The 17,668-nt window shown below is 39.3% G+C and overlaps 1 protein-coding gene across 5 annotated transcripts in view; it reads right to left on the bottom strand.

Annotated features, from left to right (window-relative positions):
• Window positions 1-15,021, bottom strand: part of LIMA1 (LIM domain and actin binding 1) — an 85,817-nt gene extending 70,796 nt beyond the window's left edge. For 3 of the 5 annotated variants that reach the window (XM_061204519.1, XM_061204521.1, XM_061204522.1), the window contains exon 1: window positions 14,908-15,021. The gene's annotated coding sequence lies outside the window, so the exon portion shown is untranslated. Of the gene's footprint in view, window positions 1-12,249; window positions 12,284-14,907 lie in introns of all 5 variants that reach the window. The other 2 variants (XM_061204520.1, XM_061204523.1) reach the window with 1 other exon arrangement.
• Between the last annotated feature and the right edge of the window lie 2,647 nt (window positions 15,022-17,668).

The following is a 17,668-nucleotide window of genomic DNA, read 5'->3' as shown; positions in this document are numbered from 1 at the left end:
GCACTGCAACGAAGAGTAGCCCTCTCTTGCTGCAACTAGAGAAAGCCCACACGCAACAACGAAGACCCAACGCAGCCAAAAATAAAAATAACTAAATAAATAAATAAAATTTTTAAAAAAGTCAAATTAAACATTATTCACTTTTTTAGTATAAACGTAACTAAACTGCAAAAAGGATGAGTCCATATATAAATGTTGGAATGTGCAATCAAAATTTTTTTTCTTTAATTAGGTCAGTAGTTTTCAAAAATAGTTCCAGCAGCCAAGATGTAATCCATCGGCGTCCCTCCCATTTCCCCACACCGCCACCCTCCTTCACCCTCCTCCTTCCTTTTGGGGAACGTCTCCTCCGCTGGTCCCAACAAACACTTCAAGCTGCCATTTTCTTCACTGTCTAGCTTCCTTGGTCAGAGTGACTGGTCAAGGGGTGAGCCTGCTCATCATAAACAATTAGGTGTAAATATACAACATACAAAACAGATGTCTTGGGCTTCCCTGGTGGCGCAGTGGTTGAGAGTCTGCCTGCCAATGCAGGGGACGCGGGTTCGAGCCCTGGTCTGGGAAGATCCCATATGCCGCGGAGCAACTGGGCCCGTGAGCCACAACTACTGAGCCTGCGCGTCTGGAGCCTGTGCCCCGCAACGAGAGGCCGCGACGGTGAAAGGCCCATGCACCGCGATGAAGAGTGGCCCCGCGCACCGCGATGAAGAGTGGCCCCGCTTGCCGCAACTGGAGAAAGCCCTCGCACAGAAACGAAGACCCAACACAGCCCAAAAAATAAATAAATAAATAAATAAATAAAATGCTGGCTTAACTCCAAAAAAAACAGAAGTCTCTACCTGCTCTTGTCCACCCCTTCTCCCAAGCCAATTCTACTTCCCAAAGGTAACCTCTGTCACAGTTTGGAGTAAAGATTTTCTGATATTGCCTCTATATGTTAATAACAGCAAACACATAGTACTATGTGTCAGTCACTGTTCTAAGCATTCAGTACACATTATCTCATTTTATCTTCACAACAGCTCATGAGGAAGCTATTATCACTATGCCTATCTTACAAATGAGAAAACTGAGGCACAGAGAAGTTAACACACGTCACACGTGAACATACATTTTAAAAAATTGTAATGGTTTTATGTTGATGTGCTATTCAGTAATTATTTCTTCTTGGACATCTTCCCACATTAAGATGTACAGATCAGATCTACCTCAACCTTTCAGTACCACATACTATTTCACTCTGCAACAGTTTATGACTTATTTAATGAGGCCCGTGCCAATGAACATTTATGTTGTTTTAGGTTCTTCATTTTTAAGAACAGGACTGCAGTGAACATGCTTCTACTATTGCCTACTTTTAGGTGTGCATCTACGGTGTAACTTCCTAAAACAGCATTTCATAGGTTCAAAAGACCTATGTATTAAAATTTTTAATAGACATTTCCAAATGTTCCTCACAAAAAGTTGTATCAATTTATATATAATTTTGCATCAATGTATATTTGAACCATTAGCTATATGAGAAAGCTTATTCTCTACATCCTTGTAAATGTTGAGCATTATTTTTTTTAAGTTTTTTTTTTTAATGTGTACCATTTTTTAAAGTCTTTATTGAACTTGTTACAATATTGTTTCTGTTTTATGTTTTGGCTTTTCGGCCGCGAGGCATGTGGGATCTTGGCTCCCCCACCAGGGATTGAACGCCCACCCCTTGCACTGGAAGGCAAAGTCTTAACCAGTGGACCACCAGGGAAGTCCCATACTGAGCATTATTAATCACTTTTATTTTTTCCAATCTGCTAGATATGTGAAAAATGGTACATCAGTGTTTTAGTTTTTATTCTTTTAATCATAAGGGAAGTTGAGCATATTTTTAAATATATATTGGCCACTTAATACACTTACTTTCTGAAACTACATTTATTTTTAAAAGGTCATTTATAAATTGTTTATTATCTCTACAACTTAATTACTTCTTAAATTTGCACAAGGACCTTCTGAATATCATGTGTAACTCCTTGTACAATTCAAATTGCCTCTCACAGCAGCTGTCTTTCCTGGTGTCTGATTCCTATCCAGATCTCATTAATATTCTTTCCAAATAGAAATGTTGCTTCACTATACAGATGAGATCTTCGTTTCTGTAGAGTTCTCTTCTGTAGGGCACCCACACAGTACAGCACAGCACAACCTTGTGAGAAGCCTGACTGACACTATGTGACAATCCAGGCATTAAGATCACTCTCTCTGGTTGTGCTTCAGCTGCTACCCTCAACTAGCCAGTCTAAGGCTTCTTAGTCGTGTGAGGGGAAAGGTGCTCTGAATATCAAGATCATCTTTGGAATCTGAATCTCTCATGCAGAGTCCAAACACGTCTAATTTTTCTGAAAAGGGTCCCCTATGATTCCAATGTAAAAACAGCTTTGGGAGTGCAGTTTTGGCTTGATCCCGGGGTCATTAGGTCAGAGCAGGGAGGCAGACATTGACCTTAATCACCCACCATCTAGATGACTGTGTCAGAATCAGGTAAAAGTTTGAGCCACCTTAGCATAGGGATCAGTTATATGCAAAGACATTCATTCCATTTGATCTTATTCACTTAATCCTTAATGATACCATGAAATAAATACTATTCTCGTCTTTCAGAGGAAGAGGCTCAGAAAGGTTAAATAACTTGCTCAAGGTAACACAGCTAGTAAGTGGCAGAGCCAGGATTTGAAAAAGTCTGACAGACCCTAATGTCTGTGTTCTGACGATTTACTGAAAATCACATCCTCCCTGTATCTGGGGGTGGTCTGGGCCAGTCTCAAAGTGTCTCAAAACTAGAAATGGAAACGGCTGGGCCACATACCCCAGCCTGTTCCACCTCTAAGTCAATTTTGCCCCAGTTTCTTTCAGCTCAGGTCCACATCTTGAGCCTACCACTTATCTATTTATTTATTTATTTTTTGGCCACACCACCCAGCTTGCAGGATCTTAGTTCCCCAACCAGGAATTGAACCCGGGCCCACTGGCAGTGAAAGCACCAAGTCCTAACCACTGGACTGCCAGGAATTCCCAACCACTTATCTATTAAGTAAAATTAGGAAAATCACTCTAAGCCTTAGTTTCATCATCTCTAAGATGTTCTTTTAGCTTAGTGCTAAAATAAGTGCTTAATAAATATTGACAGTAGTGGTGGTAATAACAATAGCTAACATTCATTGAACATTTACCATGTACTATTGTTTTAATTGTTTTGCAAATATAAATTTATTAATCCTCATAGTAACACACTCAGAATAGTATTGTCCCACTTTACAGATGAAGAAACTGGGGCCCAGAGAGGTTAAATAAATCCTAGCTCTTACTCATTTTTTAGAAGGCTGGGATGGAAACAAAATGATCTCAGGCACAAAGGATAAACCAGAAATGCAGTTCCAATGCACACTGTACTTCATGGTCTACTTATTTTTGTTAAATCAGCAATTTAAAAAAAAGAGCATCTCTGATGTTGTCTCTGAGAAACTGGTAGTTACAACCAGAAAAACTACAGCTGCTCAAAACCCTGACACCATTTCTCTGCACCAAAAAGTCTAAACCTCTGTCAAATTGTACCTTGAAAGGGCCAAATTTTAGGTGTTCTCAACACCTCTGTAAAAACTCTAAGTTGAAGACGATATAATTATCATTTTCTTACATGCTTCTATTACTTTATTCATTCATTTGAATATCTTATCTTCTTGTACTTTTGAAACCCACATTAGCTTTTTACATAATTGCGGTAATCTTCACAAAGCTTATTTAGATAGTTTAAAGAGTAACCCCCAATTATGGCCTTTACAAACTGACTTCATTCTACAATTTTTAGGTCATGAAGAACCGACCAAGAACCTTTCTAATCTTTTTTTTTTTTCTTTAAATTAAGGAATTACCAGATCTAATCCAATTTTCATTCTATCTCTTCTCTCAAATCTAATTTGTTATTTATTCACTAGGTTCTTCTTCCCCCTTCACCCCAGTTGATAATTAACTCACTGTAAGGACAAACATAGTCCAATGCAGTGAGGTGTTTTTCCACTATTTTTTCACACATAGCAAGGAAAATCTCTCCAAGTAAGTAAAAAAAACCAAAACAAACAAAAAAACCCAAAAAACAAAACAAAACCCCCACAGATAATGATGTCAATAACTTCAAATTTAAAGTGAAAATTAGAGAAAAGTACAGTTAATTGGAAAAAGAATATAGAAATTTAGAGTTGACTGAGGCCATTACACAAAACATGGATTTACTCTGAATTCCTGTTTCTTCTTTAACCTTTGTACCATTTCATACTTGAACATCAGATGCATCAAATATCAGTTCCTGGTACAGTGCAGGAGCTCAATAAATATCTGTTATATGAATGAAAAACAGTATTATCCTAGTTCTCAGTTCCCACATATCTTGACAAAGGCCCACCTACATAATTGAGTGTCTGCCTATGAACTACATACTCCCAGGTCTTGAAAATTACATGCTAATTAAGACAAAGTGGCTAATTAAAGAGTCTTCTTTGCAATGTCAAAGCAGAAGAAATATATACACTTATTTAAGAAGGTTGCATCTGTTAAAGATATAACCTCCTTATACTAGTCCTTTGTCCTTAATAATTAATCAAGTTTTCTCCAAATACAGGGCTTCTTAGTTTCACTCCTGGCCATTTCCAGGAAGGGCCTGGCTTCCATTCTTCTTATCTGAAATTTTAGATGATGTATTTTTTTCAGGACTTGCTCAATCTTAAAAGCCAGTTCAGATCAATTTAACCAATCTCTTCAAGTAGGAGAGTTAAAACGGGTTTACTGAAAAGTGACTCTTCTCTAGGCAAGTTCTCTAATCTTTCCTTTCTGTAAAAATCTGAGAAGCTAACCCAGAACAATGCTTTAATCAAGGACAAGCATAGCCGAGGCTGGTCACATAAAGAATTACCAAATCACACAGTCACGGAAGTGATAAAATTTTGCTACTTATGTGAACCAATGCTATGCATCATATTTCTTAAGGACTGGTTACAAACATATTAATGTTAATGATTTAATTACATTTTAATGTTTACCTTCTAAAATTACATCAAATTACAGTGCTGTTTTTAAAAAGCCATTGAGAGGCATTTATTGAGTAGTGGTCTTTTATTCACCATGGGAAAGTCAATCAGCTTCTTTGGGTAGGTCTCAGTTTCTTTATCTCAAAAACAGATAATAATTCACAAGGGATGGTTATGAGGATTAGGTGAGAAAATAAAAGTATAACTACTTTGAAAAGTATAAATTGCTATAAAAACTATTATAATTTTTAATAAAATTTCAAGCCAGTTTCAAGGAAAAAAATTAATGGGATTAAAAATTATTCTACCCAATGAGGAGAAATTGGAAAAAAATTAGAACTGATTACTTAACATTGTCTGGTTTGGCTAGATGTTAACAAGAAACCCCTTGGTTAATTAAGACTGTTGCTAAAAACTTCTCTAATCAATACACTGTCCTATTTCAGGGCATGTAGTAAGTATAATGAAAATAATTTCATCTTTCCTTGAGGATTCTAGGTAGCTTTCTTATTTTTCTCCTAGAGAAGGAAAGCAGAATAAAATTTCTGGTTGCTTGAAAATTCTAGTCAGTTGGCTCTAGTTTTGCTATACTTGCTTTTAAAAATGTAATGAGAGCTAATAGACTAGTATTGGCCAGCAGTAATAACCCTGAAAGTAGATGCTGACAGTGGTAGTAAAATAGTGGCCTGGATCCTGGGAACATCTTGGAAAACCTGCACTCAGGTGGAACTGAATCCTGCCTATCACAGTATCCAAACCTTTGTCCTGCTACCTTCAGAAATCCTCAGAGACTGCTACCTGATTTGAACCCTGATGGAACTATCTCAAGCTGTTGTCCATTAAAAAAAAAAAAAACAACAAAACTTTGGATTGCAAACCAAAACAAGACTTGTTAAAAGGAGAAGTCTCTCTTCAAGGCTCATTCATTCATTCAACAAATATCTGAGCACTTACCATGTGTCAAGCAGTGCTCTATTTGCTCAGGATATAACACTAAAAGTGACAGACAAGGTCTCTGCTCTCATGAAGCTTCCATTCCACTGGGGAAGCTGGACAATTAAACACTGTGATTAGTACTGTGAAGGAAATACAAAGAGAGTAACTGGAGTGGTGGTAGGAAAGGGGGCAGATACTTTAGATACTGGTCAGGGAAGGCCTCTCATTTGAGTGAATGACATTTGAGGTGAAACCTGAATGATGGGGAGGAGACAGGCAGCCAGCCAGGTGAAGAGAAGAGATGGGAGAGTTTTCCTGGCAAAGGAAATAGCAAATGCAAAGGCCCTGAGGCAGGAATAATATGGCTAGGGAGTGAGTGAGAAGTATGAAATGATGACAGAGCCAGTTTAAATAGGATTTACAAGGAATGGTAGAAGATTTTAATTTTATTCTAAGTGTGATGTGAAGTCAAACATTGTTAGACAATAGTGTTTGCAAGATGAGATATGTTTAATGTATTCTATGAGTATTTAATTGCTTATTACATGTATAATGGTTGCAAAATGAAAAGGAAACGCAAGGTTCTCACACTTAGAAGGTTTACAATCTATTAAGGAAGCAATAATTCATAAATAGTGACAGCACTAAGGTAAAAAATGAAGTAAAAATAAAGTGCCAACTGAAGGCTGGGGAGGGAGCCACTGATTCAAATAGAAGACTTTAGAAAAGGCCTCATTTTTTTAAAGTAGCATTTTATTTGAGCTCTTAAGGAAAAAGGATTTAAGTGGGGGAGGCGGGGGGGAAGAGGGGGGAGTCTGAGGCTGTGGGAACTGCATGAGCAAAGGCACAGAGGCAGGAAGGGACAGGGTGGGTCCAGGAAACCGTGAATCATTGTATGGCTACAGTGCCAGGTGGGTGGGTAGTGATGTGAGAGATAAGCTTGGAAAAAATAGGCTGTCAGGGTGTGGGAGTTGGGGTCTTGAATGGCATGCAGAGAAATTCAGACTTGATTTACTTGGGCTTTGGTTCCCCTTAAGTATGTAAAAGAATCTCTTCAGGTACTTGTTAAAACTGCAGATTCCCATGCCCCATCCCTCCAGATACATTGATTTGTAAGTCTAGGTGGGACCTAAGAATCTCCTTTTTAAACCAACATCCCAGGTGATTCTGAAACAGATAATCAGGAAACCATACTTTGAAAATCAGTGTTCTATTTTTTTATGACAAGTCTGGACTGAAAGGGAAAAACTGAAGCCAACTCTAAGGATTGCTCAAGGACTCTAACAAAAAAGGGGGAGCTGGGGACTTCCCTGGTGGTGCAGTGGTTAAGAATCCGCCTGCCAATGCAGGGGACACGGGTTCGATCCCTGGTCTGGGAAGATCCCACATGCCGCGGAGCGAGTAGGCCCGTGTGCCACAACTACTGAGCCTGCGCTCTAGAGCCCGTGAGCCACAACTACTGAAGCTCATGTGCCTAGAGCCCATGCTCTGCAACAAGAGAAGCCACCGCAATGAGAAGCCCGCACACCACAACGAAGAGTAGACCCCGCTTGCTGCAACTAGAGAAAGCCCGCGCACAGCAAGGAAGACCCAACGCAGCCAGAAATCAAATAAATAAATTTAAAAAAAAAAAGAAAAGGGGGAGCTGAATTAGAAGAGTGATAAAAGAGCCATTATCACTGTTGGGATAGTATCAACCAAAGCTGGTGATTAAATGTGGGAGGAGAGAAAGACGGAAGTGTTCAACACAACTTCTAGCCTTGTCCTTAGGGAAATTAGGTGGACACAGGTGCCTGGTGCAGAGGGACCGTCCACATGGTCTACCAGGTGTTGGAAATATGAATCTGGGCTCAGAAGATATGCAAAGGCACTAAACATACTGGTTAGGTACTCCAAAGTAAATTCAAGACAAATTAAAGAATATAAAAAGTAAAACCATAAAATTTAGAAGGAAATTGAAGTGAATACTTAACCCATCTCTGGATGGCAAAAGACTTCTGAACATAAAAGCAACAAAGAAATACCAAAGAAAAAGATCTATAGATAAGAAATAATATACCACGTACAAAATTAAAATAACTAAACATTTGACCATAGAACAAAGAATTAATATTCTTAAAACGAAGAGCTTATATGGGAATTCCCTGGCGGTCCAGTGGTTAGGACTCAGCGCTTTCACTGCCAGGGCCGGGTTCAATCCCTGGTTGCGGAACTAAGAATTAAAGACAAACAAACAAAAAACCGAAGAGCTTATACAAATCACAAAGAAAAAAACACTAAGAATAGTTTCTGTATGGAATAGTGGAAGTTATTAAATAACTTGGCTTGGTAGCTTAAACATCTTGTCATAAAGAGACTTGCTTTATATGCACTAGAGATGATCGGGCTTTGTGGCATAGATCAGCAGGGCTCATTCGATGTACTTTACCAGGTAATCAAGTGTCAATCTACGGGAGTGCCTAAAAATACCGATTGTTGTAACTTCTATTGTCTTGAGGGTACAAATACATTAAATTGCCCCCAAGCTCCACTAAGCCTTGATACCCCAAGGGAAACTGCCTTTATTGCATCCAGTCTTTCCTTGGCTCTATCTATTTAAAATGTGTGCAGGGTTAGGGATGGGACAGAAAACAATTTCACAATGTCTAGTGACCAGTGGTTCATAAGTCATCCTTTCGATACACAGGTTGTATGGACTTTGGGATCAATAGCCCAACCCTCTCATTTTACAGATGAGGCTCAGAGAGGATGAATGACTTGCCCAAGATCACCTAAGTGGTTGGTTCCCAACACTAAGTTGGGAGTCCTGACTCTTAAGCCAGCACCCTTTCCATTTTGCAGTGCTGCTCCAGCCATCACAAGCTCTGGATTCTCAAAATAATGGACATGTAAAACACCATAATGTCAACTTCTACACACTTTCCACTTTTAATCACTCCACTCATTCAGTTTGGCCTAATAAAAACCTGTACTCCCTCCCCCAAAGCCCCAAATAAATGAAAGAACTCCAAACAAACAAATAAAAAACATAATTAAAATATTAAGACATTTAAAAATGGGAACAGATTAACCAAAAGACAATTCACAGAAATGGAAATGAAGGTATGAAAAAATGTTCACTCTCACTAGTAATTAAAGAAATACAAATTAAATCACTTTTGCTTATCAAATTAGTAAAGATAAAAAAATAAGATTCAGTGTTAACGAAGGATGCACTAAGAGGCCCTCACAATCACTATAGGTGAGAATATTAATCTAGTCGTTATGAAAACACAATTTGACAGCAGTATTTTTTAATTTTCATGCCCTTTGACCCAGTAATTAAACTTCTAGGAATCTAACCTAAGGAAATAATGAGTGATTCGTACAAAGATTTATGCATAAATTTGTTCTCAGTTTTTCACTTATTAATAATGGTGTAAAAATCAAAACACCCAAGTACACAGTTAAATTTTGCAACATCAATACAATAGGGTGTTAAACATCCATTAAAATTGTTTTCAAATAATTTTGATGCCATGGAAAATCATGGCATAATGTAAAGTGGAAAAGCAGATACAAAACTCTATCTACTGGGGGCTTCCCTGGTGGCACAGTGGTTGAGAATCTGCCTGCTAATGCAGGGGACACGGGTTCGAGCCCTGGTCTGGGAAGATCCCACATGCCGCGGAGCCGCGAAGCAACTAGGCCTGTGAGCCACAACTACTGAGCCTGCGCGTCTGGAGCCTGTGCTCCGCAACAAGAGAGGCCACGATAGTGAGAGGCCCGCGCACCACGATGAAGAGTGGCCCCCGCTTGCCGCAACTAGAGAAAGCCCTCACAGAAACGAAGACCCAACACAGCCAAAAATAAATAAATTAATTTAAAAAAAAAACAAACTCTATCTACTGTAATAAAATGAACCCAATTACCTGTGTGTTTATGTGTGTTTGTGTGTATCAAAGGAAAAAAAAAAAAGACTGAAAGGAAATACACCAAATAGTACTTCTCTCCAGAACAGATTATGGACTATTTTGACTCCTTCATAATTTATTTTTTTCCCAGGTTTTCTGTAACTAGCATATATAATTCTTATTTTCAAAATATGTATGGATGTTTGTATATGTGAAAATAAAACAAGAATTATATATATAATATGAAAAGAGGTTTTAAAGATGATTAATTTGTAAATCACTCACATTCAGGTGTCAGCTGAAGTCATGGAAATAGATCAGATTGCTCAGGGAGAGAGTATAAGGAGAACAGGATGCTGGACAGGACCATGGCAAACACACACATTTAAGGGGCAAAAAGACTGTGAATTAGTGAAGGAGCATGGAAGGAAATGGTTAGATGGAGAACGAGGTAGAGTCACATCAAGAAAGCCACATGAAAGTGGACAGAAAAGTTGTCCACTTGGTCAAATGTTGTCAAGTGATGAGGAGGACAGTGACAGGGGCATTAGAGGGAAATCTCTGGGTACTACGCATGGACAGATCAGTTTCCTCTAGTGCTGGTGGTGGAAACCAAATCTGAGCAAATATTACCTGTTCAATAAAATTGACTGTGAGGAAAAGAAGTCCTGTGCTTAAATTATTTGCTTAAGCTTCAGTTTATGGTGGAAAAAGGTTGTGGAAATCTAAAACCAAGTAAAAGCATATCGGGATGACTAATCTATGGGTAATGAAACAAAAATTGGCAATACTTTGGTGTACAAGAAAAAGCATATTTGAGGGATTGTAAAGTTTCCATTTAGTGAGCTCCATTATAGGATAAATAAGGGAAAAAACAGCTCCACACTCGTTACCAGAAGTCCAAAAAGGTGTTATCTTTTTTCCCCTAAACATGCAAGTTCTTAGTTTCAGAGCAGTATTAAAGAAATTCTTTAAAAATAAAAATAATGTAAAATTTCATAGTATCATGTTAACATTTTTTTTTTTTTTTTGCCTTTTTTTTTTTTTTTTTTTTTCTGGCCATGCCGCACGGCTTGTGGGATCTTAGTTCCCCGAACAGGGATTGAACCTGGGCCCTCCCTAGGCAGTGAGAGTGTGGAGCCAAGGAATTCCCCATGTTAACTTCTTATGACTGGACGTGTGAAGTTTCTAGAAACATTTTCAAATATAAAGAAATCATCTGACATGCTAAATAATGGATTTCTTGTTGGGTCAAACTTCGTCCTGTTTATGAAAAGAGGTCTGCATTAGCACAATAACTTGACTGAGTCTCAAGGACTTTCCCTCCAGCCACAGAATAAACAAATCAGTATGGCCCTACCAAGAGTACCATTTACCATAGAATCTCAATTCCACAACAATTAAGTAGAAACTACTCAACTTACAACCACTCATTTGTTACTAAAGAACCTTGAAGAGTCTGTGTTAAGTAATTTAACATCACCTGGAGATTACTGTACACAATCCAAAATAAAGTACTTTAACTTCCTATCAAAAAACATACAGTGAAAGACCATACCAACCTTAAAAAAAAAAAGTCTTTTCTTATGGAAATTCCTGACTTAGGAACCAAGGCACACTTTTTCCTATCTGCAGAAAGAGTACAATTCCAATCTCAGTGAAAGTCACCTATTTATGAGTGTATGGAATTTAGAATGCCTGAAAACTAGTGTTGCTGTCAACATAAATAATGACAAATTCTCCCAATTTGTGGTTAGGTGGCCTTTTATGGCAAAGATGTCTAATGATCTCCCACACTCTCAACATTCTTTTGTGTCTGTGTTGTATATATGTCTTTGATGAACCTTTCTGATACAGAAGCTCTAAATGTTGAAATATACCAGAGGAGGGACTTCCCTGGTGGCGCAGTGGTTAAGAATCCACCTGCCAATGCAGGGGACACGGGTTCGAGCCCTGGTCCGGGAAGATCCCACATGCTGCAGAGCAATTAAGCCCGTGAGCCACAACTACTGAACCTGCGCTCTAGAGCCTCAAGCCACAACTACTGAAGCCCGCGCGCCTAGAGCCCGTGCTCCACAACAAGAGAAGCCACCGCAACTAGAAGCCCACGCACCGCAATGAAGAGTAGACCCTGTTCGCCACAACTAGAGAAAGCCCGTGTGCAGCAACGAAGACCCAACGCAGCCAAAAAAAATAAAATAAATTTATAAAAAAAAAAAAAAAAAAAAGAAAGAAAAATACCAGAGGAAATCCAGATATTTGAAACCTTAAGAGGCACAATAATTAAAATTTGTACTTGAAAACATAAGTAAACAACAAAATCATCGTAGATACACAAAATACATGCAAATACATACTGTCTTTCCAAAAATTCCTGGTGGGACCACTTTCCTAGAGTGTGAACAGAGAGAAACAATGTCAAAGGAGGTAAGAAATGTGTTCATCAAGTACCATGGCTCGTTGCCAAATGAAACAACCATCATCTGTACTATTAACTCAAAATCTCTATTTTATTTTATTTTTTTTAACATCTTTTTTGGAGTATAATTGCTTTACAATGTTGTGTTAGTTTCTGCTGTATAACAAAGTGAATCAGCTATATGTATACATATATCCCCATATCCGCTCCTTCTTGTGCCTCCCTCCCACCCTCCCCATCCCACCCCTCTAGGTGGTCACAACGTACCGAGCTGATCTCCCAGTGCTATGCAGCTGCTTCCCACTAGCTATCTATTTTACATTTGGTAGTGTATATATATCCATGCCACTCTCTCACTTCGTCCCAGCTTACCCTTCCCCCTCCCCGTGTCCTCAAGTCCATTCTCTACGTCTGCGTCATTATTCCTGTCCTGCCCCTAGGTTCATCAGAACCATTTTTAAAAAAAATCTCTATATTAAAAACATAATCATATAGAAGGGACTGTGGCATGTTCATCCTCTATATACTAGAACAGTGGCACACTGTAAGCAGTTACTAAATGCCTGCAGTTTATGAAGAACACTGCAGACTACCACAGACTTCAGATCATTAAAACTCTGCAAAGAATCTTCAAACATTTCTGACCCTCTTCTCCTCCACCCTGTCCCCTGCTCCAAAAAAAAAAGAAAAGAAAAGAAAGAGAAAGAAAAAGACATTTTGAGGGCACCTTAGCAAGAAAAAGTATCCTCTGTCATCAAGATGTGCTGTTAATAGAATTGTTTTCACTTCTGAAGCTTTCTTTTCTTAGAATTATTAGGTGGTTAAAATTTGGCCCACCTTTAACCAGAATCTGGAACAAAACTTGAATGTACCAAGCTAAACAAAGTTACATAATGGACCAAGTTTTACAAAATGGCACTGCTTTGCTAATGTTGCCAATACACTATTCTCTTCCCAGAGGCTCTAGAGTTCAGGGACTACATGATAACAACACTTCTAGGCCCAATTCAGAACTGTGAAAATAGCTCCACCAACTATTTACTGAACTACATAGAATTAATGACAAGTCCTAATCCCATTATCAAAAGGCCATAATGTTGACAGAACATAAGGTAAGGAATATGACTGACACAAATACATGGACTGAAGAGAATCACTCACTATTGCTCAAAGGTTTTTGTTATTGTTGTTGTTTATTTTGTTTTGTGTTCAAGGAAAAGCAGAAGAGGGAATTTTTTTTAAACTGTATTCTCTGTGCTCCTACAGCACTCTGGGTTGATCTCTAGTATAGCACTGGCCTCACTAATACTCTAAGTTGTATCTATTGTCCTGCCTAACCCATTTGATTTTAAGCTATTTTAGAGTAAGAACATTTAGAACTTTGAATCCACAGGGCTGACAATACAAGAGGCACTCAATAAATGTTTTGTCCAAAAAAATGAAATGAGTTCTTAAAGCGATTACCTAGTACCATGTTATGTGTTGTTCTATCAATGCAAAACAAAGAAATACATATGCACACACTCGTTTTTGAAGGTCTACCTAAAACATGATCATCCTTCATCCAGGCTATAACTCCACAGGAGCTTAGGAAATGCTCATTGAGGGTCATCTTCTTTTGTGCCTACATCAGACCTCAGAAGAAAGCGTTATTTCATGGTTTCTAAAATACTTATTTGTGAATAGTATTAACAACTATGCAAATGAAAAGTATTCTATTTAACCACTTAAATCAAGAGCAAAAGAAAGAACACCTAATGCAAAAGAAGACCTCTCCCCTTTTAAAGGGTCACTGTCTTAAAGGCCGATAACTCCCTAAGTATCTTTGACTAACTTGAAAAGTCAAGTCAATAGAACCATCTGGATTAGGCAGACTCTTGAAAGCTGGAATTAGGTGAAAGATAATAGTATTTCAAATATCTCTCACCAGGATTGTAAGCACCAGTAAGGAGGTAAGGAAGGGTGCCAGATGGTTAGCTCCTAGCACCTACAGCTTCAGGCTTAGTAGGTGTAGCCAGGGGTGTACAGTTACCTTATATTAACACCCACGTATTGACAGGTGCCAGCGATATGTACACGATAGCGATTCTGGGGTGACACATCCAGCTGTAAGGACTGCTATATTATCAACATATCTCAAAAGGCTGAATGGAAGGGGAGAAAAATCGAAGAGGGAGAGAATGGCTAAAAATGGAGAATGGAAAAGAGCAGTTGAATTATCAGAATATTTCCCTGGGAGACTATTTTGAATTTTGATGAACTGCCGTCTTCCTTCACCACACCAAAAAAGTATATACTGTTATATATAGTTAGAAAGGAGTGTTCCTGTTGGAAGAGGAGGGGGTCCTATCAGTTCCCGCCCTCAGGCAGCAAAGGCTCCGCTCTACATAATTACTCCAACCGCAGCGCAGTAGCCAGAAGTGAGGAAAGAGCAAAGGATCAGCAGCTCCTCCACTCCCTTTCTCGAGGGGGAGGGGTTCACGCTCCTTGTGTTCCCCCCACCCCCAAAAGTCGCGGGAGAAAGAGGGTGTGGAGGGAATTCGAGGTCTCCGCGCACCCTCCGGCTGTGGAGGATGTGGAGAAAGAAGGCCCTTACCTGGCTAACAGCGGTCTTTTCTCTGCGCTGCTACCAGCCCTGCTACGGGTCCCTGGCGCTTTGCCTCGCGCACCTGTCGCGACCCAGCTGCAACACCTACAGCTCCTTGCGGCCCCGCCCCGGTCCTGCTCAGAGCCCCGCCCCAGACCCCGCCCACCGGCGCGGGGGCGCGCACGTCAGACCGTCTCCCGCGCGGCCTCGGGGTGAGCGTGCGTGCCGCCGGCTGCGTGCTCCTCCTCACGGCTGCTCGCGTTGCTCAGCGGTGCGGCGTCGGCGTGGTGAGGGGCGTGGCTGCTTTTTCTAGGAACCGTGTCTCACTCTTTGTTCTCTGAGGGGGTCTACGCAATTGCGCGACCGAGAGCTCTGTGCTTCTGTACTTTGGCTTTAACCCGCTGACTTAGAGCTTCCACAGTTTGACTCTAGAGCGACTAGGAGGTTTGTCCTAGGTTCAAGTGTAGGCCAGTCACCAACCAGGTTCCTGGTGCTTTGGGGGTAAGTTCTGTGCGCAGGGAGGGTGTTCTAGAGGAGGCCGTGGGGTGTAGTGGAAAGAGCTATAAATTCATCCTGGCTCCACCGCTTGAAGTTCAAGTCGCCTCACCTCACTAGAGCAGAGTTTCTTCATGTAAATGCAGGGGTTGGACAAGGGCAGATCTCCAAGTTCTCCAGCAGCTCTAGCCGTTATCATTCCTTAATTTAGAGCTGTGCTCTAAAGGTTTAGAGTACTTCAGGAGGCCTAGCACTTGGCCATTCTGCCCGCACATTTTGCCCCAGGTACCTGTGGCTGCATGAGGGCCCTTCGAGAATGTCCTTTCCTTTTCCTTTTCCTTTGCCCCACGTGTAGTAAGGTTTCAAACCACAAGTTTTCTTAAGCTTTTCAGAATTCATGTAGGTCGATAAGCACTATGCGGGGCTCGTGGTAGTAAACACCTGTATTCACACTTCCTAAAGCAGTTAACGAAGATTTCTAATAAATTTCCAACGGCAGATGATGGATAGACCAATCAGTTTTTTTCTTATTCCTTCAGATACCCAGCCCAGACTGATTCTGAATAGTTATCAAGTGTCAAGACTCATATTCCCGTGCTGCCTGCCAGTTTTGTTAGAGACTCCTGGCGAATATATAGGATGGTACTCCGGAAAATGCATTCTATTACGTGTGGAGTTCCCCTAGTATATATCACTCCCCATTTTTTTTTTTTTTTAAACAAGCCAATAAAGGCCCTTATTCTCTGCTAAGAAGATTAAGAAGCCGAACCGGGGTCAGAAATTTGGACCTAGATTTGAATCTTGATTCAGCCACTTGTCAGGCAAATTGCTCCTTGCTCTCCTGGCCTCTTGAAAATAGAGCTAGTAGTACACCACAGTTGGCTTTTACCAGTTTGCAAGGCTGATTGCTATTTTGGGGGGGGATTTTATGAGCTAGTTGTTAAGCATAACCACTATTAAAATCAAATTATATAAATTAACAAATATGTTAAAAACAGGTAATAAATACTCAAAACGTCACTTTTTTAAACTTCATTTTACTAATTACTCTTAAGGTTGTCTATGGTATCTGTAGGATGGAAATACTATATTATGTTGTATGTGTTTCTGCTCAACTCTGTTCATGTTTGTATGTTTGTCACATATGTAGCATGAAATTGGCTGCAATAGGAGTATTTACACCATGGAAATTGGCAAATGCTACAAATCAGGGCTTGGTTTATTGCTTTGTTGATTTTCTAGACCAAGTGTTTGCAATTTTTTCTGTAAACAGCTGATTAGTAAATATTTAAGGCCTTCCAGTACATATGGTCTTTGTCACAACTGCTCAACTCTTACATTAAAAGTGGGCATGGCTATGTTCTAATAAAGCTGTGTTTATAAAAACAGGCAGTAGGCTAGTGGAGAAAATATTAATAATGCAGAACTAAACTTAACAGTGTATCACATCTGTGGCCTTGACGTTGTGAGTAGCACAAAAGGTTAAGAAAGTATTGTTCCAGTATTCAAAAACTGTTATCCAATTCAGTAAAGAAGTTGCTTATGTCATTGACATATGAATGAAGCTCCAACAGTGAAGTTCACTGTTTTGCTTTTTTCTTACTAAATTAAACAAAAATATCAGTCAGCATCCATGTCCAAACTACACTTCTTTGGCAGTGATGTGAGCATTTTTTTTTGCTGAATGAAATCATAGTCAAGAATTTTTTCTTTTTAGGATTAATCGTTGTACTAGTACAGTTGGGTCTTACTGTAGAACATAATCAAGAATTTATTCATAGTCTGATTTTGTGAGATATTGTTGGAAAAAGAATTAAAACTGATAGTAGATATTCAAGAAATAGCAAGTCACACTGAAGGTATAGGTATACACCGAAAAGCACAGTTAGCATTTTAGTTTAAAATTCATGCTAAAGACTCCATTAAAACACAAAGTCTGTTGTGTTTCTCTACAGTAGCAATGAACTATCAGAAAGAGAAATGAAGAAAACAGTCCCATTTACAACTGCATCAAAAAGAATAAAATACTTAGGAATAAATTTAATCAGGAAGGTGAAAAACCTATATATTGAAAACTCTAAGACATTAATGAAAGAAATAGAAGAAGACACAGATAAATGGAAAGATATTCCATGCTCATGGATTGGAAGAATCAATATTGTTAAAATGTCCATACAACCCAAAGCAATCTACAGATTCAGTGCAATTCTTATCAAAATCCCCATGGCATTTTTCAAAGGAATAGAAATAATCCAAAATTTGAATGGAATCAAAC

Source organism: Eubalaena glacialis, chromosome 11 (assembly GCF_028564815.1).
Source record: "Eubalaena glacialis isolate mEubGla1 chromosome 11, mEubGla1.1.hap2.+ XY, whole genome shotgun sequence".
Taxonomy (NCBI): Eukaryota; Metazoa; Chordata; class Mammalia; order Artiodactyla; family Balaenidae; genus Eubalaena; species Eubalaena glacialis.
This window is presented reverse-complemented; position numbering and strand designations above follow the sequence as displayed.